Source organism: Pteropus medius, unplaced genomic scaffold (assembly GCF_902729225.1).
Source record: "Pteropus medius unplaced genomic scaffold, Ma_sr-lr_union100, whole genome shotgun sequence".
Lineage (NCBI taxonomy): Eukaryota > Metazoa > Chordata > Mammalia > Chiroptera > Pteropodidae > Pteropus > Pteropus medius.
In genome coordinates, this window is record NW_024349798.1 from 13,990,215 (window position 1) to 14,017,808 (window position 27,594).

The 27,594-nt window shown below is 45.5% G+C and overlaps 1 long non-coding RNA gene across 1 annotated transcript in view; it reads left to right on the forward strand.

The window, feature by feature from the left end:
• Nucleotides 1–23,648, forward strand: part of LOC120620430 (uncharacterized) — a 69,383-nt gene extending 45,735 nt beyond the window's left edge. The window contains exon 3 of the long non-coding RNA XR_005657862.1: nt 23,465–23,648. This is a non-coding gene — a long non-coding RNA (uncharacterized LOC120620430). The remainder of the gene's footprint in view (nt 1–23,464) is intronic.
• The last annotated feature ends 3,946 nt before the right edge of the window (nt 23,649–27,594 follow it).

Consider the following 27,594-nt stretch of genomic DNA (forward strand, 5'->3'; position numbering starts at 1 on the left):
TGGAGGTGGAGGGTTGGTTATCTTCATTTAACACCCGCTTGCCGGATTTTCATAAAAGAGCTAGCGTGCTCCGTCTCTCAGTTTGCTCTGGGCAGCGGTGGCTTTTAATGGGCGAGAGTCGGAACCGAGCAGGCAGGAGAGGTGGGCATGAGAAGGACAGCTTTCAGGAGCACAGCCCTTGAGTTCTAACGTTCCCAGGGCCTGAGTGTGGACCACGGTGACTTCATTTTGTTAAGAAGTACCAAATATGGTGAAGAGGTCAGGCTCTTGAACCTGACAGAGATTCAGGGTGGGGTGGTAGAAAGTGCCCAAGCCGTCAGAAGCAGCTTTTTGCATACTTGCGATGCTGGGCAGTGGTCTATGTGTTTTATGTACATTGATTCATCAACTACGACAACCACATAGGCAGCCGCTACACCTACAGATGAGGAAACAGAGGCACAGAGAGGTCAAGTAACTTGCCCAGGGTTGCACAGGTTCCGTTAAATAGCAGGCAGTGGTAGAAACCAGGTATTCTGGGTCCAGAGTCCATGATGTCAACTGCCGTGCTACAGGGTCTGTCAATTAGTTTCAAAGCCCAGCCCTACTTCATACCAACTGTGCGGCTTGTGGAAGATCTTTTGTCCTGTTCCATCTTCAGTTTTCCCCACCTGTATGATGGGACAGTGACATTTCCCCGGTGGTGTCGTAGCAAGGGATGAAAAGAGAGGACACATGTGGAAGTGGGCGGGTCTTTCCAGGAAGTAAGCAAATTCCCTTCCCTCCTTTAACTGTTAACAGTGTGCGGTGAGGGAGAGGAGGGAATCCGGAAGGCTTGGTCACCTCCACGGAAAGCCCAGAAGATGCTCCTCTCCATGAGAAGTTGGGAAGTGGCTCTCAGCCATCAAGTCTAGCTCTACCCTGGGGCCTTGACTTTTTATTATTACATTATTATTATTAATTATAAAAAAAAATTTACACACCTGCATTTTTCTTTTCCCTCCAATGAGGTGATCATTATGAAGCCTGTTAGGAAAAGCTTCCAGCCCAGGGCAAAATGAAGCATGTATGTTTATGTAACTTGACATATCTCAGCGGTACTCGGGGGTCCTGTGTCACTCCGGTTGTACTCTGGGTTTTAAATAGCATCTCCTAAGAACAGGTCATTGTCGCCAGAGCCACATATCAGGTGGGAAGAGATGCCTTCATTTGAAGAAAATGTAAAAAGCACTTTGTCTTGGACAAAATATGCAACGTATTCGAAGAGTTGGGGGGTGAGAGAGAGGAAGGAGGCCTCAAGGGAAGAGGAGAGGGGTGGAGAGACTAGAGAGAGGAGAGAGGATGGAGAATATTCCAGGTGAGACCTCTGGCTGGAAGGACCCTCCTGAATTCCTAAGCATACTGGGATGAGGGTAGGGATTTGGGCTGATCGAACGGAGAAGAAAGACATATCTGCCACTGGACCAGCTTCTGCTGCTCCAAGTTGCCTTTCTCAGTCAGAACAAGCTTCAGGAGAGAAAATTCTTCTCTCTGGGAGCTCTGTCTTACCATAAATTTATTTCATTCTCTTGGCTCCAAGGATCCCCTCTGAAACTGTTGCATTCCAGTGAGCTGGAAGGGAAATCACCATATGAGCTCTTGTGATGGTTAATGTTATGTGTCAACTTGACTGGGCCAAGGAGTGCTCAGATATTTGGCCAACCATTATTCTGGGTGAGTCTGTGAGGGTGTTTCTGGATGAGATTAACACTCGGATCTGTAGACTGAGAAAAGCAGACTGCTCTCCCCACTGTAGGTGGGCCTCATCCGATCCGTTGAAAACCTGAATAGAACAAAAGGGCTGAGTACGAGGGAACTTTGCCTGCTTGACTGCATGAGCAGGGGCATCGATCTTTTCCTGCCTTTGGACTTGAACTGAAAAATCAACTCTTCTTGAGTCTTGAGCCTTCCAGCTTTTGGTCTGGAATGTACACCATTCTCTCTCCTGCATCTCCAGCTTGCCAACTGTAGATCTTGGGATGTCTCCTTAATCCTATGAGTCAGTTCCTGATAATAAGTCTCTTTATATATTTAGGTAGCCTCTTGGTTCTGTTTCTCTGGAGAACTCTGACTAATACAGCCTTGTTTACTCCCAGAAATTTCTGTCTGAATACTTTATCTGGCTAGCACAGACCTAGGAGGTTGAAGGAGACTGATAAAGAGGGGTGGGGGGAACCGGCTCACTGCTCTGGAAAAACGGTTTGGCACTTTATTACCTAGTAACGATGAACATGCACTTCCTCTACAACCAATACTTTCTCTCCTGGGCATTTCCTGGTCTATATAATTGGGTAGGTACCAGCCTTGTGTGGCCATTTCAATTTAAATTAATTAAAGTTAAATAAAATTTAAAATGCAAGCCTAGCCACATTTCGAAAGCTCATTAGTCAGCTGTGGTCTGTGGGGATCCACTGGAAAGCAAACTTTTTGGTAGAACATTTCCACCATTGCAGAAAGCTCTGTTGGGCAGCACTGCCCCAAAGAAATTCTCACACATCGGGAGGCATATTCCAGAATGTTCATAACAGCCTTGTTTGTAAGACCAAAAAACTGGAAATTCAAATGTTTATCAGCAACAGAAAAGGACAAACCAGCTGTGCTCTAATCATACCCTGGAATACTATATAGCAGCAAAAAATGAATAGGCTACGGGCATTAACACAGGTGAATCTCAAAAACAAGATGTTGCACAAAAGATTTATGTGAAGGTCAAAATATGTAAAACTAACAAATACAACATGCAGGCATTCATACAGTATCTGTCTTGTTGAACACAAACATATTTTAAAGGGAAAAATGCTAAGAAGTAGTGGTGGGTAGAGAGTATGATTTTCTGATGCCTTCACTGAAATGTCTCAGATACATCAAACTAAGTATGTCCAAGTTCAAGCTCATGATCCCCCTGTCCCCTCCCGTCCCCTCCATCCATCCCCTCCAAACTTAGCAAATGACCCAGCACTGCCATCTACTCATCAAAAACCCAAATTCCAAAATTAGACACCATTCTTGACCACCTGCCATATTCAATTCGTCCCTGAATCATGTGAGTTTTACTTCCTCAAACAGTTTCCCACTGTCCACTTTTCTCTATCTCTATGGCCACCACCCAATTACACATTTCTATTTCTGTCTCAAGAACCAACCTTGCAGGCAGCCCTAGAGAGCTTCCCAAAATACATGTCCATTTCTCCACTGGCACCCCAACCCTGCTCTCTCACCTCCCACATTCCCCCCCACTCCCAAAAGACCCCCTCACTGCAAAGGTTTTGTCCCTTTGTTCCCTCTCTCTAGACCCTCACTTCTAACTCTCCCTCCAGGACTGAGATCCAAGGTCACTTCCAAAGGGAAGCTTCCCAGAACTTCCCAGTCTGTGTCCCGTCCTAGCTCCGTAACCGTGATCCTTTCCTTAGAAACCTGTCCTTTCGTTTATAAATCTGTGTTCATTGGTGTGAATATATGCTCCACATCTGTCTCCTGCCTCCTGCTGGATGCTGGCCTTGATGAGGGCAGACACGGAGCTGTTTTTACTCCCAGGAATGTCAGCTGCACCCAACACATGGCCAAACTCAGAGTCGGCGCTCAGTGAATATTTACCTAATGAATGAGCAAGAGTTCATCTTTCAGCTTTTCCCAGTGCCTGACCCATTGCAAGGGCTCCCCAGGAGCTGAGTCCGGGTAGTGAGGGCTGCCTGGCCCTCTGATGGTTAGGGTAGATTGTGGGAACAGTCTATAGTATTCCTACAGAGTGACAGTGTGACATGCCAGCTTGCAGTGTAGACACTTTACTAAGTGTATGGGTTTCCTGTGGCTGCTGTAGCAAACTACCACAAAGTTGGTATCGTGAAACAACACATATACTTACTCTCTTGTTTTGGAGGCCAGAAGTCAAATTGGTTTCACTGGGCTGAAATTGAGGTGTCAGAGGGACCACGCTCTCTTCTGGAAGCTACAGGGGAGAATCCTTTTTCTTGATCTTTCCAGCTTCTAGATCTTTCCTTGGCTTGTGGTCTCTTCCTCCATCTTCAGAGATAGCAGAGTGGAATCTCCAAATCTCTCTCTGACATCATCGCATCTCCTCTCTTCTGTGTCAAATGTCCCTCTGTCTCCCTCTTTTGAGGACACTTATGATTACATTCAGGGCCTACCCTGGATAACCCAGCATAACCACCCATCCTCAAGATCCTTAATTTAATCACATCTGCAAAATCCCTTATGCCATGCAAGGGATTAGACGTAGATATTTTTGAGGAACATTATTCAGCCGACCACATTAAGTGACTATGGCAATTCATTGAAGAGCTAAGCGTAATGACAGACTCTCAGTGACAAGTGACAGAGATGGCCACCGCGAGGCTGAGCAGAGGGGAAGGCAACACATCCTGTGTAGAGAACATGCACTGCTTCATCTTATGCTGAGTTGAGTTGTCATTATTCTTTGTACATTGGCCTGACAGTGAAGGGTTTTCCCATATTTTTTTCTTGTTTCTGGAAAATTGCTGATTCGAGTGGCAGCAGAGGTTGAGAAGAGCTTGTCCTTATCGCTTGCTGGTCTCACTTGATGGCTCAGTTCTTTGCTCTGCGTTTAGTCCAGAATCAGATAATGCTTGCCAGGACCTCATTTCCACATTCCTCTTCAGATAAGATCCAGCTCTCTCTTGATATTTCTGGAACAGGGTGCTCAAAGAGAAATGGAAGGGGGGAAAAATCCAAACAGTTTATCAGATATGCCTTGGTGTTTTGTTTTTATACAAGCATGGCTGGCCCCAGTCGCTCATGAGGACAATATCCTTATTTACACCTTTCACTTTATTGAATTGGCTGCTGTTCGCTGAGTGATCAGTTACATAGATCTTTTCTTCCTGGAATTCTGGCCCACTCTTGGTCCTCTGTCCTCAGCTCCCTATAATCCTCCGGGGTTTTGAATTAGATTAGGTCAATCTAAGCCACTCCTGATTGGGGTTCTGCCAAAAAATGTCCTAGTCTTTGACGGGGTTACTTTCTGATAAAAAGAGAAACCTTCACTTGCTCCACGTTAGATTACACTTAGCTTTGAATTCTAGCTCTGCCATATACAGGCTGTGTCATCTCAGACAAACATCTTGACCTCTCTGAGCCTCGGTTGCCTCATCTGTCAAATGAGGGAGCATCCAATATCTCAAAGAGTAGTTACGTGGAATAAAAGAGATCATGTATCTTAAGTGCCCAGCTCAGTGCCTACCACATTGTAAAGTGCTCATTAAACGTTGCTTTCCTTAGGAAAGAAATTGAGTTTGGAGATTAACAGATGCATTTGTAAAAGCAGACATTGGGCCCAGGCTCTTGGATTTTGGTGGTAGGTTATTTTGAAGAGGGGCCCAGGTGAAGGGAGGAGATTGGAGAGTGGAGCGAAGGTCTCATCCATGACAAGGATGTAAGAATGGAGAGGAGAAGGCTCAAGGGGCACCTGAGATCTGTCTTGAAACACGTGAAGGACTGTCCTGTGGAGAAGGGAGTTTTTATTTTTTCTTTTACGTGCAACTAGAACCAATGCACAGATGCCACCGTGAATCAGACTCCTGTCTCAGGACGGGAGAGGCCTTTCCAAATACTTGCAGCTATAAAAAGTTGGAATCTTGAGATGTCATGAGTTTTCATTCCTTCATTCATTCAACAAGCATCTGTGATATAATTACCATGTGCTGGGTCCAGGGAATGCAGCAATGACCATTACAGATGAAGGCTCTGCCCCATTGAAGTCCAGGAGAAGAGACAAAAGCTGGATGACTCCTGCATGATAGATGGAAGCTTCAGATGGGCGATGGGTGGGAGGGCAGGTGCTGAGATGCTATGGTCAACCGTTAGTTTATCTCTCGAACACTTGTATGTGCCAGGTACAATGCTGAACTTTTTATATGGGGCCCCTGATCTCATCTTCATAGCAATCTGATGAAGCAGATACTATAATGAGGCAGACACTATTATAAGCCACATTTTACAGATGAGGAAATTGAGTTTCAATGATGTTAAAAGATTTGCCCAAAATTGCCTAGCTATGAATTAGTAGGGCTAGGATTCTAACTCCAGCAAGTGACCTCAGGGCCTGACTCTGCTGTGTTCACCCAGTGCCGATCATTACCTCCTCACCCACTTCTCCTCCTTCGAGAACCAGCCCCAGTCATGTGGGGGCGGGGGGCATGATTCCCACTTCTCTCAAGTCCCTCCTCTAGACCAGAGCTGATTGGTCCAGATTGGCTTAGTCTGGGCCAACCAGAGTCTGTCTCCTGGGCTACAGGGAGACTGGCCAGTTAGGTGCTGGGAGATTTGTAAACCAAAACAATGGGTGAGTAGAGAAACCAAGACAGTGGGTGTCTTTGGAGGGAAGGACAGCACAGATGCCTCAAGAGTAGCAAACAAGGGAAACTGTGGACCCCAAAAGCAGAGAATGAATCTGGCCATGACGTTCCTATTCCAGTCCCAGGCAGTCCAGCTGACCTGGGTCTGTCCACAAGACACTATCTGAGTATCGGACCCTCTCCAGACCCTTGGAGAAATAAACGCCCCCCACCCATGTTGCCACAGCCTGGAGAAATCTAAAATCTATCACTAAGATGTCTGCGAATTTCCAGGGGTGTCTATTCTCAGGTCCTCTTGGCACCTAGGCTTGATTTCCTGGGTCCTGTATCCTCACGCCATGTGCATATGAAACTCATATGCTTGCTTCACCAGTTTCCATAACAACAAAACAAAATAAAGCCCTCTGTTGTTCCCACAGGTCATTAGAGTCAGAGAACTAAGGAACACGAAAAGGGTCGCACTGAGCCCGTCACAGCAAACAATTTTAAAATCCACATTTGGCACATCGGGCTAACAGGGTCCTTTCTACCACCCTGTACCAGGCGGTTTCTTTTTTCTTTGCCTTTTTCCATATACAGGGCCGAGTCTCGTCATCTTCCTTGCTCTTCTCCTTTATCTCAACTCCCTCCATTCCAAGAAGACACATTCCTCTCCCTGTTTTATGCAGAGCAGGTTCACCCTCTTCTAAGAAGCCGTGGCATGCCTTCGGGGTCCACTACCCCAGGTATTTGTCAAGGTACGAGTCTAAGCAAAAAACCATCTCTTTCCCAAGATAAATTTGAGTGCCAGCTGTTAAGGTAATACTATTTCCCCTCATTTCCTTTCACCTCTATTAAACTACCTTTTTATCGAGCGAGCTTGAGTAAATTTCTATTCCATCTAGTCTGTGCAGGAATGTTCTATTGAAAACGTAGCTGCTCTGAGAACTCTGTTTCCCAGAATCCCTTTCGTTGACTGCTTCCAGGTTAAAGGTGAGCGGTCTCAGAGGCAGAGGGGAAGCAGCACTGTTTATTCTTTGAGGGCTACCATGGTTAGATGTGGAGGTAACTGGAGAGCGCCACAGAGGTTCCAGCTGGTCTTCACTCTCTCCTCTACTGCCCATCCAGCCCTGTCTTCCTGACCTCCAGCCCTGGTGACCAACCTGGCAGCCCCACATCTTCTAGACACTTGGCAAACAAGGCAATAGCCTCCTACAGACCCACTGACCTGCTCCCCCTCTGGAGCCCCGCCTTGCCAGCTGCACATGCCTGACTTATCTGAGCAGCCTGCTGGTGACTGTGCTGCTCCTCACCATGCCAGCTCCTCCCATGGTTGTGGAAGCCCTGATTCCTGCAACACATCCTTCGCCCCATAGTTCGGGTGGTTCTGCTTCCCCAGCTGAGTCCTGATGGATAGCAGCCAGAGGCAGTGAAACTTGTCCATTTTGCACCAAGCTGGCATTCCCCTAAGACCACTGGTTCTTAATTTTGATTCATCTGGAGTCAAGGAATCATACTGGAATCACCTGGAGAGCTTTAAAAGAAAATGCTGATGCATGGGTCTTACTCCCAGAGTCTGATTTAATTGGTCCAGGGTATGGCCCGGCCACTGGGAGTTTTCAAAGCAGTTGGGATGATCTCCCCCCTATCCCACCCCCCATTGCACAGACATCCCCTTGCCTCTTCCATGGTGTCCATCAGCTGCTTACAGATGACTCATCTTACTTTTCACATTTTTTTCTTGATTAAAATTGGCCTCAGATAGAAGATATAAAATCTGCCCTGTGTTGGCCTGATGCCTTGCATAGCAATAGGTACCTTTCCCTCCTGTAGCTTAGAATCACAATGAAATGTATGTTTGTGGTCTCCCATGACGAGAGATGCCATCTGTTGTCTTCATCATCACATCCATTATTGAAATCCATTGATTAAGTCTTTAATTGATCCTGGTGCTATGTTTACTAAGAAAATTATAATGATGAGCTTTTTGAAAGCTTATAACCAGAAGCAGAATTTATAATCGTTTGGCAACGATCACTTTCAATTCACTCCATTGACCGCCTGTTCTTGACCTCTAAAACCCAACACATGGTCTTTTAAAGCAATGGTTTCTGGATCCAGGTGGTGCCAAATGTATTCCCAGCTCTATCACTAAACAACAGTACAAACTTTAAGCCTCAGGTCCCTCATTTGTACAAGTACTGCAATAACAATTCACACTTCATAGAGATGGAGTGAGGATTAAATGAGATAATGCAGGAAAAGAATTAGTATAGAGACCAGCTACCTTTAAGTACCCTCCTTATGTATGAGCCATGAGAATTCTTGGGTAAGTCCTCAACCTATGAGAGTTTTGGAGCTAGAATTTGAGCCAAGACAAAAATTGTTCACTTATAAAATGAGATCTAAATTACACTTTGAAAGCAGCACTTTAGAAAAACCTCTGAATAACCCGACGTTTTGGCTTGACCTGAGGTTTCCCCACGTGGAGTTCGGTGAGCTGTACCATATCGTGAAAAGGGAACTTGGCATCCTCCTTCTTCCTTGAAGATGGCGATTATCCACTGCTACCCCATGTTTCCAAGGATCTCGTGGCCTCTCAGGCCTGCCGTAACTGGCCTTGAGCTGTTCTGGCAGGGGGAATCCCATCTGTTCCTAGAACAATTTACAGTAGGTCTGTTTCAGTCCATGCTGCTCTGGTGATTAAATTCAGGGAGACTTGCTTAAGGCATTATTAACTGCCTGGAGGAGTCAGCCCTCTGGCCATCTGTAGTCTGCCATCGCTCTGTTTGGTTTTCCCTTCGGTCACACGAGCCATCTTGAGAAACCTCCAGTACCCCTCCACTTGTGCCCTGAACATACTGAACCAGAAATACAGCCCGATCAAAGGATCCCCGTTGTGGCGGAAAGAGAATTAGACTTAGAAATGGGACCTGGGTTGAGATCTTGGCTGTGTGACCTGATGAGAGTCAGTTGGTCCAGTTTTTCCTACCCTGGGGTACACACTGGGTTGATTTTAGGTAGTATTTGGGAAAACATTAATGAACTTATTTTCATGTCTTTTAAGGAAATAATATTGGTTTTCTGTTTATAGTGCTATGAAAAGTTTCATATGAAAATTTTTTATATAAAAAATGAATCAATATAAAGGAAAATATTGAGTAAATAATAGTGGAGAGGGCATGAGACGGCAGACATTGCTATGGCGATATGCAAATGACTGATGGTTAGGAAACACTTACTTAGCCACACTGAGCCTTCTGTCTTGCAAGGAGCATGTGACTATCCCCTTTGGCGGGTGGCAGAGGGAATCAGCACAGCCAGAGGCAGCACATATAGTGATTAAAAGTAAGGGCTTTGTCTGCATAAGAGTTAGTGTCTCGGCTGAAATGCTTTGCCAGCTGTGTGATCTTGGGCATATTACTTAAATTCTCTGAAACTTTGTGCGGTGTTTTCTGACACCACCATCAAATGACAACACCAAAACAATTTAGTAATGATTCTGATGTCCTTTATCCAAGGGACGACAACCCATGGGTTGGGGGAGTGCCGTGTTTCACAAGCAGTGGGGCACTCTTCATGAAGGATTTGGGGCAAGAGCGAGTTTTATAGAGCAGCAGCATGGAAACAAGGCATGATTGGTTAGGAGGTTGGGACTCTCCTTACGAGGCTAACAGGCCCTATGTGGAGTGAAAGCCACAGCTGAGCTGGAGGATTGCGATTAGTGTGTGTTAGGTTTCCTTGACAGGTGTAAGAGCAGGCTGACAGGTTTAGATCTGTGACATGGGCCAGGCCACTGAGGTGGCCCCCGTTTTGTGGGTCCCAATATAGAAATGAACTTTATCACCACTCTGACACCAAAGGTGGTTTTCTTCCAACACCAAATATGTGTTGCTTTGCCACACCAATTCTCTGACACCAACTGGATATCCAGTAATTCAGTTCAATCCTGACACTATCTACCTAGAGTTAGGGCTTCATCCTATTAGTTTCAGGGCTCACTCTCACGAGACTGCCCTCACTTCAGATACCAGTCTCAAGTCCTGGGCCATCCACACTTGGGCCCAGCCAACTACAGATTTGGGGTTCCCATGAATTGTACATTTTGTCCAGTCGAAAAGCTAACCCTAAAGGTGATGGTTTTATTGTTGAGAGGCTGTTGACCAGCTTTCTACCTAACCCAGCACTTTTATTCTAAGATTGTTATTAAAAAGTGCCAATGAATCCAGTTCCTTAAATGCTCTAGGAGTGAGGTTTATCATCTTACTGGTTCCCTCCTTAATGGTTTCAATTCCCTATTTGTGTGAGTCATCTTTTTAAATTTTGAAAATATGCTTCAGCATGATCATCATAGCACCAGGTCCCAGAGAGTTCCCTGTGCCCATAATTTAGTTCAGTGAGCATTCTCGGAGAACTTCTGTGTGCCAGGCACTGCGCTGGGCACTGCAGGGAAGATGAAAATGGGTAGGACTGATCCCTGGAATCAAGGATTTTATAATTACTTATGGGGAGATAGGAAGTATGTAAATTAGTTCTTCCACTATGAGACCCGGCACTCACAGCGAGGCCAAAGTGTTTTCCTGTTAAACATCAACGATTTTGCCTACTGCCTGCATCATTCAAGGCTCTGAGACTGTGATCAGTCAAGATAACAACAAGACTGCTTCACAAGTGTGTCTGAAAGCAAATAAAGATGTGAATATTGTCCAAACCACAAAAACGACCAAGCATCTCTGTATCTTGGCCCACATGAGAGACTGCTGCTTCTTTACCTTCACTTAATAGGTAAGAATTATTAAGATGCCCTATCAGAGAATCACCCTACTTCCTGACAACATTCATTCCAGAGTCAATGCCCTCTTTCTTTAAACTATCCCCCAAAGCATACAACACAAGCCCAAATCCTGTAGTAAGTCCTTTCTAACACCTTCTTACTGATATCTTTCTGTCCAGAACTAAATTGAGGGGCAAGCTAGCCAGGTACCAATCCATAGACGGTACTTCAGACTCACTAAAGTGACATAAGATGGAGAAAATTGTCCCCATCAGCGCTTTTCTCAGAGGGAAGATTTGTGTGGTTGGCAGGAGCCATTTGCGAGAGAAGTTTGTTTTGATTAGGGTACTTGGATGAAAGCAACAGAAATCAACTCTACCTGACTAAGGCACAAAAGAGGACTTATGGGAAGGCTAGAGGTTGGGTAGGGTGGGATCAGAGCTCATAGAACCAAAGAGAGTCTGAAGGGCCAGGTTTGGAAAATGGGTAGGAATCAAGAGGGCTCCCGAGTCTGGCCACAGGACATCAACACCATTGTCACTGGCACCACAGCTCCAACCTCACCATCCTTTCCTCTCTGTGTCATTTACTCAGTGGTCAAGGTCTTGGGCAGGAGCTTATGGTGGGCTGATCCTGGGGAAGGAGAGGTGCTCCCTTTTTAAACTTCTCTAATAACGACTGGCACAATGAATGGTTCCCCCCAAACTAGAGCTTCGATACTGAGCCATGGAAAATCCCAACTTTTGTCCATTATAGGAGCAAGACACCTCCTCCTCCCACCAAGGGTCATGTGTGGATAATAACAGGTGGTCTCTAAACAGCCTTCTAAAGAAGGGCATATCCTGCTATCTGCAAGATTTTTTTTTTAAAGGTTATACTGAATTGGTATCAGTGCTGAATTTCATGGAATGATAAGGGAGAGGCATCATGCTGCCTTAGTTTGGGCACCCAAGTCAGACTACTTGGATTAGTAGCTAGGCTTCACCATTTGACTAGCTGTGTGATTCTGGTTGAGCAACTTAGCCTCTCTGAGCTGCAGGATTTTCATGTGTAAAAGAGATGATCACATAATTCTTACCTTGAAGAGTTGTTATAATCCTTATAAGGATAGATTTAGATAAACTGTATAAAGCACTTAATGCCTAGCATATGGTAAATTCTGAATAAATAGTAGCTAAGATCATCATCATCATCACCGTCACCATCATCATCACCATCACCATCACCATCATCACCACCATCATTACCATCATCATCATCATTATCATCACCACCACTGGGAATCTTTTTCTCACAGTGTTCAGCTTCTTTTCTAAATAAATGTTTAATAAACACTTAAAGGATATTGAAGAGGCACCCCTAAATTTGCCCACTTATCGATTCCAGTTAGTGATGTTAAATTTTCAGGAATCTTGCCAGCCCATTGTTAAAATGTTGGTAGCTCAAAACCTGACATGGTGGGAGTATTTACACCATGGAATTTGTCAAATGCTACAAACCAAGGCTTTTACCTCCTTCCCCACTCCCAGCCAGTTGTTAAATGTTTTCCAGCAGCACCACTAATTATAATCCTGTCCTAGCTTTGGAGTATCCTTTAGAGGATTCTTGTTTCTTTATGGCCCACCAAACCCTAGGATCCTGCTCCCATACAAAGAAGGCCACTAATCAATGGTGCTGAGTAAACATGAGACAGATTTAAATTAATTTACTTATCATTAAAAGCAGATCTGATTCCAATGGTGCACTGAGTCTAATGGGAATTGTGGGTGGAGATAGTAGATAGCTCATGCTTGGAGCCTTGGTAGGAGCCGGGCTAAGCCCCTGGGTGGCTCAATCCATGGTCTGTCCCAGAAGGAGTAGAGAGAGGGGCCGGGTAGCCTTTCCTGGGGTTTGGGACTTACAGATTGCATTTCAAAGCTTTTTTCCTTTTCAGTGTCTAGATGCTCCGTTGAAAGGAAGGGCAGCACTATAATTCCTGTATAGGAGGGGCTTAGGGCCAGCGATCTGGTCACAAGGAAGGATCAGGGGATTTATCTGAAAGCTGCATTTGCAGTAGCAGGCCCAAAGATTGGGTGGTACAGATCAATACGAATAGCATGGTTTTCTACCAAGTCTTTTACTTGTACTTTGCACAAAATTAAGGGAAATGCCATCGCTCATCTCAAAAGCATTTTTAAAACATTGAGGTGTTTTGAGGGCTAATAGAAACTATGAGACGGGGCCAAAGCCATCCCTCAAGAAAGCCCACACCTTGGCTCCTGACAGTGATGATGAGGCAAAGGATGGGGACACTGGGGTGGAAGCAGGTAACTTGGTATATCTGGGTAGCACCTGTAGCCAGTTTATTGTCGTGGCAGTTGTCGGGGCTCTGCAGTCAAACCGTCTTTTTTCACATCTCGCCTTCATTCTTTGCCAGCTGTGTGATCTTGGGTGACTTACTTAACCTCTCTGAACCTTCTGTAACATTTTGAGAATAACATCTGCCCTATCGAGTGTGAGCATTAAAGGAGATAGTATGAGGCCCAGTGCTCAGATGAATGGTAGCTTTTGTTAGTGTTGGCATGAGAGAGAGATGGATGTGGGAGCAGGGAGGGAAGGTTTGGGAGAGGAGACAGAGCACCCGCAGGAACTCAGCAGGTATTGGAGAATGGAAGGCACAGGAGGGCCCAAATGCTGAGAGAGCTCAGAATAGAAACTGTATTGATAGCAGCATGCAAAGCACGATCACTTGAATTACAACTTTAATTGGATTTCTTGGAGGGAGGGGCGTGACTCACTGCCTTTGATAGATGCTATTGCCCTCATGGAGTCTCTATCATGGGGGTTGAAAATTTTCCACCTGCACTTGTAGTCTTGAGACCTTGTTTCAATAACAATCCAGGACTGTGTGTACTCCATGCCCAGCTGCCGCTTGCCTCCCTTTCTTCATCGCATATTTACTGCGAGGTGTCAGGCACAAGTGATGTGCTAGAACCACAGAGCGAAGAAGTGAAGTCCTTTAAAGGATGCACAGTCAGTTTAGGGAGATACACAAGCGTCTAGATGATTATCAGGAGGCCGGGCTGTGGCATGAAAGGAGAGGAGACGACCTAGTCTGGGGACATCAGGAAGGCTCCAGAAGGGAATGCTAGGGTTGTCTTGAAGGCCTCATAGGAATTAGTCTGAGATGAAGGTGTTCTGGGATGGGAGAGGGAGTTAAAGGGAGCAAAGGCTTGAACGATGCAGATGAGGACTCACACGAGCTTGCAGATGGGCTGCTAGCCCAAAGATGAGGCTGACGAGCCACAGGCAAGGAGGGGCTTCTGCTGTGGCTACAGCGACTCAAGATTGGCCGTGTTCTCCTCTAAGTAAAGGGGGGTCCCATGATAATTTAAAATGAAAAACTTAAAAAAATTTATCCAGATAATGCATAAATATTGTAAAACATAAAATAAAATAAAATACAGAGAAGCAAATGAAAGAAATAAAAATTCCTTCACAATACTCATTGTAGTAGTTTGAGTGGAGTTTTGCTGTCTTTTTCCTATGCATATATCCTTTGCAAAATTGGATCAATATTCTTAACCAGGTTCTTAAAATATGCTTTATTCTCTCATATCAATAACATCTCTTCTGAGCATCATTTTAAATGCCTGTGTAGAATTTTGTATGCATACATACCATAATTTATTTAAACAATCCTTTATTGCTGTTGGACATTTAGGGTGCTTCCAGTTTTTTGCTATTGCAAACGAGGCTATATCATGCATAGCTAAATCTTTGTGGTACCCTTAATTATCTCCTTAGGATGAAATCTGGGAAATGGGATCACTAAAGATGTTTTCAATGTTTTCAAGCCTCTTGATATATGTTCCCAAATTGTCCCCTACTTTCTACTCCCATTAGTCCACTGGCCATTTTTATTAATTCTCCATGGAGCTTTTCATTGCTGTCTTCTCAGACTCACCACATCACTAGAAACGTGTCAACTGAGGGCTCTTCAGTAGGAACGGAGAGGAACAAGGCTAAGAGTCTGGCCATTGTTCTAAACACTCCGGCTTGCAGAAGGCTCCCCTCCTCCGCCAGCACAGAGCAGGCCCCTTGGCTAACATGTGCTTAGAAAACGAAGCTGATTTTGAAAGTCTGGCCTCTCTCTTCCTATAGGATTGCCAGAAAAAACACAGATCTGGATTTCAGATAAACGACGGGTCATTTTTTAGTGTATGTAAGTTCCAAATATTGCATGGGGCATCCTTACACTAAAAATAACTTGATAGATCTTGGACTTCAAGAGGATTTTATGAATTTGACCTCAAAATCAAGGGAAGTAAAAGCAAAAATAAATGAATGGGACTACATCAAACTAAAAAGCTTCTGCTCAGCAAAAGAAATCGTCAACAAGGTAAAGAGACAACCATCTCAATGGGAAAATATATTTGCAAGCAACGTCTCTGATAAGGGCCTAATATCAAAATATACGAAGAACTCATATGACTCAATAACAACAAAAAAACAAATGATCCAATCAAAAAATGGGCAGAGGACCTGAACAGACACTTCTCGCTAGTGGACATACAAATGGTCAACAAATATATGAAAAGATGCTCAACATCGCTAGCTATTAGGGAAATGCAAATCAAAACCACAATGAGATATCATCTCACACCTGTTAGAATAGCTATAATCAACAGGACAAGTAATAACAAATGTTGGAGAGGATGCAGAGAAAAAGGAACCCTCATACACTGCTGGTGGGACTGCAAATTGGTACAGCCACTATGGAAAACAGTGTGGAGTTTCCTCAAAAAACTAAGAATTGATGTACCATATAATCCAGCAATCCCTCTACTGGGTATTTACCCAAAAGACTTGAAAACCCATATCCCAAAAGATATTTGCACACCGATGTTCATAGCAGCATTATTCACAGTGGCCAGGACATGGAAGCAGCCGAAGTGTCCTACGATAAATGATTGACTAAAGAAGCTGTGGTATATATATACAATGGAATATTACTCAGCCATAAGAAGAGATGAAATACTGCCATTTGCGACAACATGGATGGACCTCGAGATAATCATGCTAAGCGAAATAAGCTAGACCAAAAAAAGTTTGAAAATCACATGATATCACTTATATGTGGGATATAAACCTGCAACAAATGAGCAGGGCACACAGAGACTCAGGGACATGGACAATAGATTAGTGGTTACCAGAGGGTAGGGGGCAGGGGGTAGGGGAGAAGGGAAGAGGTAGATAAGGTAAAGGGGGTCAAATATAGGGGATTTGGGGGAGGGTGAAATGGGTAAAAGGGATCATATATACGGTAGCTGAAGGAAACTGGACTCTGGGTGGTAATCACACAATAGAATATATAGATGTCAAATTATAATGTACATCTGAAAATTATATAATTGTATTAACCAATGTTACCACAATAAACTTAATAAAAAAGTGACTCGATATTTATCTGAAATTCAAATGTAACTGGGTGCCCTGTGTTACTATCTGCTAAATCTGGCAATCCTATCACCTCAGTACTAGTCTTACCTCCCCGGTCTATGCTGGCTGTATTTTCTCAAGGGGCCTTTTGAGAAAATATTGCAAGCTGGACAGCAAAAACGTTTTAATGGTTGTTGAGTTCTTCCCTGTATAGTTGGAAAATTCTATACGTAATCCACGCCTTGTTATTGGACATTCATGTTGTTTCTCCTTCTCTTCCTGTCCCGTTTTTTCCCCTTCCCACCTCTCCCCGCCTTTCTTCCTTTCCCCATCTCCTCTTCCCGTCCCTTCCTTCCTCCTCTTCCTTGTCCTCCTCATTCTTCATCTTTCTCACCCTGCCCATCTCTCTCACCAGTTTGGAGCCTAATCTTTGTCCACATCTCTAATTCCTTGTGGACCACTCCTCCAAGGCCCTCAGGGCTAGTATTAGGGAAATCCAGGGTCAAAACATCTCTCCCCTTCATAGCTCTCTGAGCCATCCGCGGGTATGGCCTGTATGTGTCAGTCTAGGCACTAACTTGGCAAGCAATTGTGAGATAAAAGTAGAAACTATGAAATCACAAAATATCTCCTTCAGAGAAGCGAAGGACGCAAAGAAGGACAAATGCTGTCACAGAACCTGCCAGGTCGCATTGGCAGGAAATCTGTTGCCCAACCTCATGTGCTCTGGGCACAGTCCAACTCCCTGCTGGAGTCCAGGGAAGAAGGTGGGCATGGGCTCGGTCAAAGCAGCAGGGCCGGTGAGAGCCCTGTGGTCTCGCCATGTGGCCTTGGTTGCAGGCCTCGACTCATGGTGTCTCTTGGGAGTGAAAATCGAGTCAGGAAGCCCGGCACACACTAGGTTTTCAGTGTTTTGCAGGTGATTGATTTGTGGGATGAGTCAGCAAATTAATGAATCAATGATCAATAGTCCGCTTTCTTCACCCATAGAAGATGAGAGCTCTTCCAGCTCCAGCAACTTGGTTAGTCTCATTACTTCCCACGGTTCTTTCTGATGGTCAGGACCCAGCAAGATTTTTCTTTAACGGGCCAGCTAGTAAAAAGTTTAGACTTTGCAGGCCACATGGTCTCTGTCTCACTTACTTAACTCTGCTGTTATAGTTCGAAAGCTGTCAAAGACAATACTTAAAGGAACGGGCATGGCTCTGTTCCAATAAAACGTTATTTATTGACATTGAATTTTGAATTTCGTATAATTTTAATGTATCCTGAAATGTTATTTTAATTTTTATTTCCCCCTGCCCCCAACCATTTTAAAATTCAAAAACTAGTCTTACCTCATGGGTCTTATACCAAAGCAGGCAGTGGGCCAGAAGTGGCCCACAGGCCATCATTTGTCAACTCGTCAAAAATTCATGAGCAAACACATCTTCCAGGAAGTCCTTCAGAATGAGGATGCTCTTTCTCCTTGATGCACACACAGCAATCACCACGTCTGCCAAACTGGCTTTCATAGACACATTCGTGCCGTGCTCTCACTCTGGAACCTATGTTAAGTCTCTTATAACCCAGACCTGTACGTCACCAACACATCCTTTGTCAGTAGACTCTTCACTGTCACATTCCCTGGGGATACCACACTCCTTTCTATAGCCAGCATGGGACTGCACTGCCCCCTCCACTTGGGTGCCTGGTACCCTTCTCCCTGACCATCCAGACCATGCCCTTCCCGTAACTGGCACCTCAAGCGGAGACGCCTTCCCCCAAACCACCCTCATCTCCAACCATGACATGGGAGTCTCATATTCCCAGTTTGAGTTCAACTTCCTGTCGCTTACTCTGTGACCTGAGCAAGTTCCTAACACCGTCCGGAGAATGATCATAATAGCGCTCACCTCACAAGGTTACTGTGAGAGTTAATTGAGATGATTCGTGTCAAATACTTGGCCCAGAGCCTAGCGCCGATATTACAAAAACATTAATAAGTGCCAGCTGTGATTATACTTCTGTATTGTTTGGCCTTTTTACAGGGAGGCCATGTTTATATAATATTTATATAATTTTTTAAAAGACCAAAAGTACCCTTTTAGGTCTAAAGCAACACTGAACAATATTGTTGGTGTTTTTTTTTTTTAATCAGGTAAATTTTTAATTGATAATAGACACAGAACAGGGCAGAAATCCCAAGTGTTCAGCTTGATGAGTTTTGCGTTGTTAGTAGTTTTTTTTCTAAGATGAATCAAAACAGTCAATCTGGAAAACCCTGGGCTAAGAGGAGGATAATTTGTGCTTGAAGAAGGTGACAACCTTTTGAGAACAGTGCCACACCCAGGAATGAGGTTGGGCTTCTACCCAAGGAAAAAGCCAATTGACACACAGACAGGGAGAAAACAGACAGCATGGTCATCAGTGATGCATCACAAAGGCGTCCCTTTCAGAGATGTGTCACCTGAGCTCATGGCAGACACCCCTCGGGTCCCCTGGTCCCCAGCATGACACGGAGAGATGGCTGAGCTCACGGGCTCCCTGGAGATGTCTCAACACTTATTCTCTCCCAAGGGGAGCGCTGCAGCTCATTAATCCAAGAACACGAAACAAATGTGCACATTCGTCATCTCAGTGCCATGAGGTGTGAGGAAATCGAAAGAACACACGAAAATGAGACTCATTCTTTGACGCAGACATATTGGCTAAGATTTTTCAAGAGTGACTGCCAGCTGACAGCCCAGCTGTCACCTCCTTACCCATGGCGGAGGGGTGGATGGGAGTACCCTTTCCTGTGTGCCTGCTATGTCTGGGCAACACACAGGGCTGCCCGCTCCCCACATGTAAGCTTATTTTATTCTCATACGACCCCGAGGCAAATGTATTGTTCCTTTCAACAGTGAGACTCAGCAGTGAAGGGACTTGCCCGAGTCATACAGCCAATAAATGGTGGAGCTGAGATCCACACTCAGCTTCGACTGAGTCTAAAGCACGTTAATGCCACTATGCACTAACAGAACAGGACTCCAGGAATTGCCGAAACCCCTCGTTTAATACACCAGGAAACAGAGGTCTGGAGAAGGCAGCGTCTTGCCCAAAGTCATTGTGGTATAGCAAGAAATATATTTAATCTTTACCCTCAGTTTCTGGCACGGAGCTCCTGAAACTCTTGTAATTTCCCGAGAGATCACGGTGCTAGGGGCATCTTTTTTGTTCTATTTGTTCTTTGACTCTGGTTCTTGACCCAAGAGCTTCTAAGACCCGGGGAATTTTCAGAGTGATAAGGGTGTCTAAATGTTGTACGCTACTGAGATGACAGGTAACCAGGACCCTTGGATAGCTTCAGGATGGGGTCTGGTCACCAGAAAGACCAAGGCGTGATCAGAAGCTTGGAACTTTCAAAGTCATCCCCCATTCTCGAGGAGAGGAGAGGGGCTGGAGATTGAGTTAATAATCGATGGTGCCTACGTGACGTAGCCTCGTGAAAATGCCTGCAGTCTGATGTTTGGGGGTCTTCGCATTGGTGACACGTGGAGGTGCCGGGAGGGTGGTGCATCTGGAGAGGACACGGAAGCTCCACGACTCTTCCCCACACTTTGCCCCATGTTCCTTTTCGTCAGGCTGTTCACCTTTATCCTTCGTAGCATCCTTTATAATGAACTCATAAACGGGTGTAAACGTTTCCCCCAAGTTTGGCGAGTAGTTCCAGCACACTCTCGAGCCGAAAGAGAAGGTCACAGAAACCCCCGATTCATAGCGAGTGGGTCAGGGTACTTCTGGTGGCCTGGACTTGCGATCGGCATCTCAAGTAGGACTGAGCCCTTGACCTGTGGGGTCTACGTTAACTCTGGGCAGTGAGTGTCAGGACTGAATTAGAGTGTAGATACCCAGCTGGTGTCCACTGAGGACTGGAGAATTCCTTGGTGTGGAAAAACCCACACATTTGGTGTCAGACGTGCAGAGTGTATGGGAAAACGGAGTTTTTCTTTTAGTCATAATGGAGATTCATGGAGGGACTTGGACTCAGTCAGATCCAGGTTCCACGTCTCCGGCAAGAGCTGCATCTCTACCACCAGGCTTCCCTCCCTCTTCCCATCCATCCCACCAGGCTTTGGTTTTCCCAGCCGGAATTTGTAAGTTGAAGAATAGAGCTGAATTATTTGGGACCTGAAGGCCCTCCTTTGCCTGCCGGGTGTTTGGAAGAGGAAGAGAGAGAGAAGGGGGAAGAGGTGGGAAGCGGGCAGGGGAGAGGACCTTGAGGAAAACCACAGAGGTGTTCACAGCGTGCTACAGCATGATTCCCCGTGATGGCTTCAGAAGAAGGCCACCTCACTTGTTCACGTGTGGTGGCTTCGGATGGGTTTGGGACGGTGCAGATCGTGCTGAGCGCGGTTATTTATGAACACAGGATGAGGGGGCCAAGGCCGCCTAAGGTGAGCCCACTACACCTGGGTGACAGGTGTGAGGACGACCGGTGTAAACCCCACCCAAACACTCGCGGGTCTGGGTACACGGGGGCCGAGGTTATGCACAATTTTAGCTTCCTTCTTCGAATGTGTTTGTATTTTCCAAAATTTCTACAGAGATCCAGGATCTGGTCTACAATCAGATAAGAATTTTATTTAAAACTTTCGTAGAAAAGAATATAATCAATGAAAGTTATTTTTTTATTTTTTTATTTTTTTTTTGAAGTTGAACACGTTAGCTTCACTTGTCAAATAAATTGCTTGTCCGGCAGCGTTTTCTCTCTTTTTCTCCCTGTTTCTTTCTAACAGCTAATAAGGATAATAGATATCATTTACCAAGCATTTTACTATGTGTGTCCTAGGCACGTGCTCAGCACCTGACATGCATAATAATCCTAGGGAGAAGTACTGTTAAAATTCCTATTTGAAAGACAAGGAAAGAGACTGAGAGACATTAAATCGCTGGTGTGCAGCCCTTTCGAACCAGAGCTGTTTAGTGTCTATACTCTCGCTTCTCACACAACCTGTCTCTCTTTTCTTCCTTTGGCCATCTTTTTTTCCTCTCATCTCTCAAAAACCATTAGTCAGGTACCTGTGTCAGTTCTGTGGTTATGACCCTGGATTTCTCAACTTCAGCACGATTAACATTTTGGATCGGGTAATTCTCTCTTGAGGGGAGCTGCACATCCCTGGACTCTACCCACTAGATGCCAGTAGCAACCCCCACACACACCCAGTTGTAACAACCAAATATGTCTCCAGACATTGCCCAATGTCCCTGGGGACCAAAACTGTCCTCATTAAAAACCACCGATGTAGCCTGATCTTCGTACTAATTGTGGAAAATGGTCCTGGAGCCCCTCAAGTTGAACAATCGCAGATAGGAACCCACGGGAACACTTCATGCCCTTCTCGCAAGCACCCAAGCTCATCTGAGGCAGCTGCCACCTGCTAAGACATTCCAGGACAGGGCCTGACAAATGGTTGGAGTGCCTCTGGCCAAAGGAGACACAGGCTGAAGTGAGACACTCTTGCCACTTGTCCTGGAAGCTGGGCCACTGGGATTGAAATGAGTAACATGGGCAGTTCTTGACCAGCAAACGGCAGGGGCCACCAAGCTTCTGAATGGAGGCAGCAGACCAGGTTGTTGATGAAGACCCTGTGGAAGGAGGCAGAAGGATCAGTGTACTCAGATGAGTCAATTTCTAGTTCTGGTCCCACCCCCATGTGCTGTGGGACACAGATGAGCCTTTTGAGAATGTTAATATTTCCCTCTGTCTCTTCCCGGGACAGTGGGATAGTGTGTCCAGACCGGCCCACGCCATCCCCTCTCCTGCTTTACTCTTCTCCTTTGTAGCATCTGACATTTCATTCTGTTTGTGTTCCCCTGTATCCCTTGCCTAAATTTCAGCTCATGATGTCAGGGAAGCCTACTGAGTCCCTGTAGCCTATGACGGTGGCAGACATAGTAAATGCTCAATAAAGGTGTGCAGAATGAAGGTGCGCACGCGCACACACACACACACACACACACCCCACGGGGAAGCGATCTGATGACATGTCTCAACGGCCATAGACATGCTGAGCTCTTTGTACTCAGGGGACCCACTTCTGAGAATCTACGGCCCCCACCCAAAATAATCCAACATAAAGAAAAAGACTATGTGCATTCCTGTTCATCTTACAGCAGCTAAATTAGCACAAACCATCTGAAAAACCCACCTAAGTAATCAAGATAAAGGCATAATTAACGCGACCCCAATAAATCTACTTGGTGAGATTCCAGGCAGCCGTTACAAATGTCGTTTCGAGTAAGATGAGTTAATATTGCAACACACACACTGTTGGTGGAAATATCATGCACATTCCCTCTGGAGGGCAATTTGAAAATTCCTATTAAAATGCACATGTTTGTGCTACTCAACCCAGCGATTGCATTTTTAGGAATTTGTTTTTCTAGGAATTTATTCATTTCCAAGAATTTATCCTAGAATTGTATTAGGAAACAACTCCTATGTTTATGAATAGGGGTATCATTAAATAAATCCCTGTGTATCAACATAATGGAGTAGTATACAGCCATTAAAAATGAGAAGATTTGCATACGCTGACCTGGAATAAAAGGAGACTTTCTCTATCTATGCTGTGAATTTCTGTAATGTTTGAATGTGTTTAATAACAAACTGATAAAAGGAAACACTGAGCCTACTAAAGAGCTCGTTAATACAAGCAAACACACGCAAGGCACGTGAGGACTGGGAGAAACACAATCAAGGTATTAACAGTGACTGATCATTTCCACATCATGAGAAGACAGGCCATCTTTATTTTTCTTCTTTTGGGAGAAAACTTTCTATAAAGAGCCCGTGTGACCTTTACAAAGGCCAACTCCCTCCCCTAAATTCTCTTTGTTGAAACTGGGGTGGTGCTGAGGGTGTAGCATGTTCTGCCAATGTAACCTGCTGTCGTGCGGTGTCCTGTTTCCTCAGGATGGATGACATCCAGCTCTGCAATGACATCATGGACCTGAAGCAGGAGCTGCAGAACTTGGTCGCCATCCCAGGTAACCATTTGGGACTTCACCTCAGATAAGCAGCTGCTCGGAGGCCCCAGCCTGCTCCATCTGTACCCCTCGGCACTGGCAGACAGAGTTCTCTTAGCATGACCTCGTCCTCATCCTCGTCCCTGATCACATGATTCAAACCCAGCTCAGTGTCAGGCAGAGCCAGGTCAAGTCCTTGACCTTGGGCTTTATCTCTCTGAGACTCAATTTCTCCTCCTCTGAAACAGGGTAGTAATGGTACCTAACTCATTGGGTGTAAGTCCCATCGTGGTAAGTGAAAACAATGTGATCCACTTGCTTAATATGACATCTATGCCTTCGTAAGAGCCCAGGAAATATTAGCAATTATCACTATTATTATCCTGCTTGGGAACAGGCAAAGTATGGTGGTGGCAAGCTCTGACTTTACAGTCAAACCTAGACCTGTCACTTATTAATGACATGACCTTGGGCAAGTTACTTCACTAAAACTCAATTTCTTCATCTGTCAACTAAGATAATCGTGGTATCTGCCTCATAGGATTGTCGTGGGGTTGACGGAGGGAAAAAATACATTAAGTGCTTACTTGGCACAGCTCCCATCCTATAGAAAGTGCTTAATAAATTATTGCTATCATCATCGTCGTCATCATCATCATCATCGTCAACGAAACAAATTTCTACCCATCCTTCAGGTCATAGCTTATTTGGCTCCTTCTCCCAAGAAAGGCTTCCATCCTTATCTGGGCTGGGTTCGGTGCCCTCCAGGGGGTTACTCTTATCAAAGTACCTATCACATAATTGCCTGTCAACTCATATATGTCCCTCTCTAGAATCCCATGCTCCTCGAGGATAGGAATGAGGGCCTGGCAGGTGCTAAGGGGGAGATTTATTGAACGAACAAACACAAATATGTTTCGAGAACCTTGCCTTGGCCTTGGCAAAGAACAGCACAGGCCAGATAAGCACCCGCCGCACATTGTTGTTAAATTGAATGTTTTTGCTATTCTGTCAGTTCAATAGGTATGTCTCAAGAGGCTGCATTGCTGCTAGGTGCTAGGCATGCAGTGATGAACTGATCGTAATTCCCTACTCTAAGGCTCTCACAGGTTGGTAGAAAGAGATCGCCTGACACCCCGTGGAGACCTATTATTGAGTCAGAAGTGCAGCACAATGCACTTTAGAAGAGGGTGTTGTTCTAAATGCTTCCACACTAGGGACATTTGGGGCTGGATAATTCTGTTGGGACAGGAGGGCTGTACTGTGTGTTATAGGATTTTGCAGCATCCCTGGCCTTGACACACCGCATGTCAGTCGTATGTCCCTCCCTCCCAGTCGTGACAACCAAAGTGTTTCCAGATATTGCCAAACATCCTCTGGCCAAAGATGGGGGGCGGGGTGGGCCAGTCGCCCCCTGTCCCAATTAGAGTCCAGTGACAAGCCGCTGGATGACCTTCATGGAACGACGTCATGTCTCTGAGCCTGAAATTCCTTGCTTGTAAAATGACACCAGCAATGCCCCTCTTCTGTGGTAGTTGTGACCGTGCCACAACGTAACACGAGATCACAAAGGCAAGGCGTAGGCGTGCCCCCAACGCATTCCTGTTCTGACGGGGTGTGTGCAACAGCAGCAGAACTTTCAGATGCCGCCGCTTTAGGGAGCACGTGCTATGTGCCAGGCCCCGTGCAGGCCCCGGAAAGACACAAGCGAGGGGACAGCCCTAACTGGAAGGAGGTGACGGCTAATGGGTACGGAATTTCTTTTGGAGTTGATTAAAATGTTCCACACGCAATCGTGGTGATGGTTCCATAACTCTGAATAACATTTCAAAAGGTGACTTGTATAATATGTAAATTATGTTTTAATAAGACCGGTACCACGGAAAGTAAAATGTCGAACAGAAGACAATAAATAAATAGGGGAAAAATAGTCAAGTCCAGACACCACCTACTGGAAATTCCAATTCGATTCGTGTGGGGCGCTGGCACTGGTCACTTATAAAAGCTCCTCACGTGGCTGTGGTGAGCAGCCAGGGTTGAGAGCCACCAGGCCAGTTCGACTCGGTCATTTTATAGCCCCCACAGCCCCTGAGGAACGGTTTGGTTGAAAGGTATGAAACGCACCCAAGTGGATGTAAGCACCAAACAGGCAATTACGGGAAGGGCAGCGGAGACCCCTGCAACCCTTGGGCACTGGGTTCACGTCCCGGGGCGGCTGTAACAAATCCCCGCAAACTTCGCGGCTTCAAACAACAGAAACTGGTTCTCTCCCAGTTCTGGAGGCCGGGATTCAAAACCAAAGTGTCGGCTTCTAGAGAAGAATCCTTCCTTCGTCTCCCAGCTTCCGAGGGCTTCCATCCATCCTCGGTGTTCCTTGACTTGTAGAAGCCTCACTCCAAAATCTGCCTCGGTCGTCATGGCCTTCCTCTCTCCATGTGTCATCTCCTCTTCCTATAAGGACACCAGTCATTGGATTAAGGATGCACCCTAATGAATGTGACCTCATCTGAACTGATGACATCTGCAAAGATTCTATTTCCAAGTAGGGTAGACATGAAACCTGGGGAGGCGGGTGATACGATTTATCCCATGCAGGCATGAAGTTCGCCCCAACCTCACAAGGGTCCAGAGTCAGAAAAGGAAAGCTGTTAGAATGTTCTTCCACGATCTTCCCACACAAGACCCCAACTCTCAGGGCCTCCGTGTTGACACCTCCCACTTGGGAGAAAGGATTCCCAGAGCCCGTTGTTGGCTCAGCAGGACTTATGCCAGCAACTGAGGTAAAGGAGACGAGAGTGCATGGCCACCAGGCCAGCCAAGACCCCCTCAGTCCAGAAGGGCTCCCCTCGGGGATGTGGCAGCCTCTAGAGCATATGTGGAAATGGGTGGGCGCTGGGGGTCTTTGGAAATGGGGGCTCATGACTGACCAGGACTGGGACCAGGTTGGGAAGAACAACACACTCAACTGGAGCACCAAAAAACTCAGTAATTAGGATAAATAATATTTTAGTGCAACGGGTATTTGGGTTAAAATATCAAAATTCATACCAAAAATCCACCATGAGCAAAATACTGCAAGTTTAAATGACGGTGAGATCAGTACTGATACTTACTCATTGGGTGGAGGCCAGGGGTGCTGAAACTTGCAGTGTAGGGGCAGTTCCTCATGAGGAATGCCATCAGCTGCCCTGCCGAGAAACGCGGGCTGCACAAGGTCATAGGGCCAGGTAGTAACGGAGCCCAGGCCCTGAACACCAGTCCCACTGATGCCTCAGGAACCGTCCTGATCACTTTTGTGCGGCAAGTCAGATATCAACAACGTTTCCTTTCCCTTCCTGCGTTCCTGCTCACCTGTCCCCACTTTCTCCCCTGATCCCTTGTTAAGAGTCTTTCTGTGTATTCCCTGGATCACTGCCAGGGTTCTAGATAGATTTAGCTAAATTTAGGAGGAAAAGAAATGATGCTCTGGGCAACACATCAATAAAAGTATTAAAGAAAGAGAGCACTGAATGACCAAAAAAAAAAAAAAAATCATGTTTTGCCAGCCAAGGTTGGAAAATAATTCACCAGTTCCCGGAGGTTGGGTGCGGGTGACTGGTCAGAAAGAACACCCAGGGCCCTCCTTGCATTGAGTGCTTCCCCAGGACAGGCCAAGATGCCTCATCCCCCACTCCATTGCCACCACCGCTGTCTTCAAGCTAGAGATGCTCAGAGCTGGCTATAGGGGCCGTGGCACCTTCTCGTTGGGCATGGAAATCGTATCTCCCTCATTTGAAAGGTTTAAGGTAGTGATTCTCAATCAGGAGCAATTTTGCCCCCCAAGGGACTTTGGGCAATCCGATGACATTTTTGGTTGTCACAACTGGGGGAAGAATTCTATTGGCATCAAGTGGCTAGAGACCAGAGATGCTGCTAACTATCCTACAGTGCAAAAGACAAATCCCCATAATAATTACCTAACACAAATACCAATAGTGTCAAGGTTGAGGATGCTAGATTAGATGAAAATGTAAAGCTTGTGAGAATATAAATATAACAGCTTTCAATTTACTAAGCATTTGCCTTTCACACTTACAC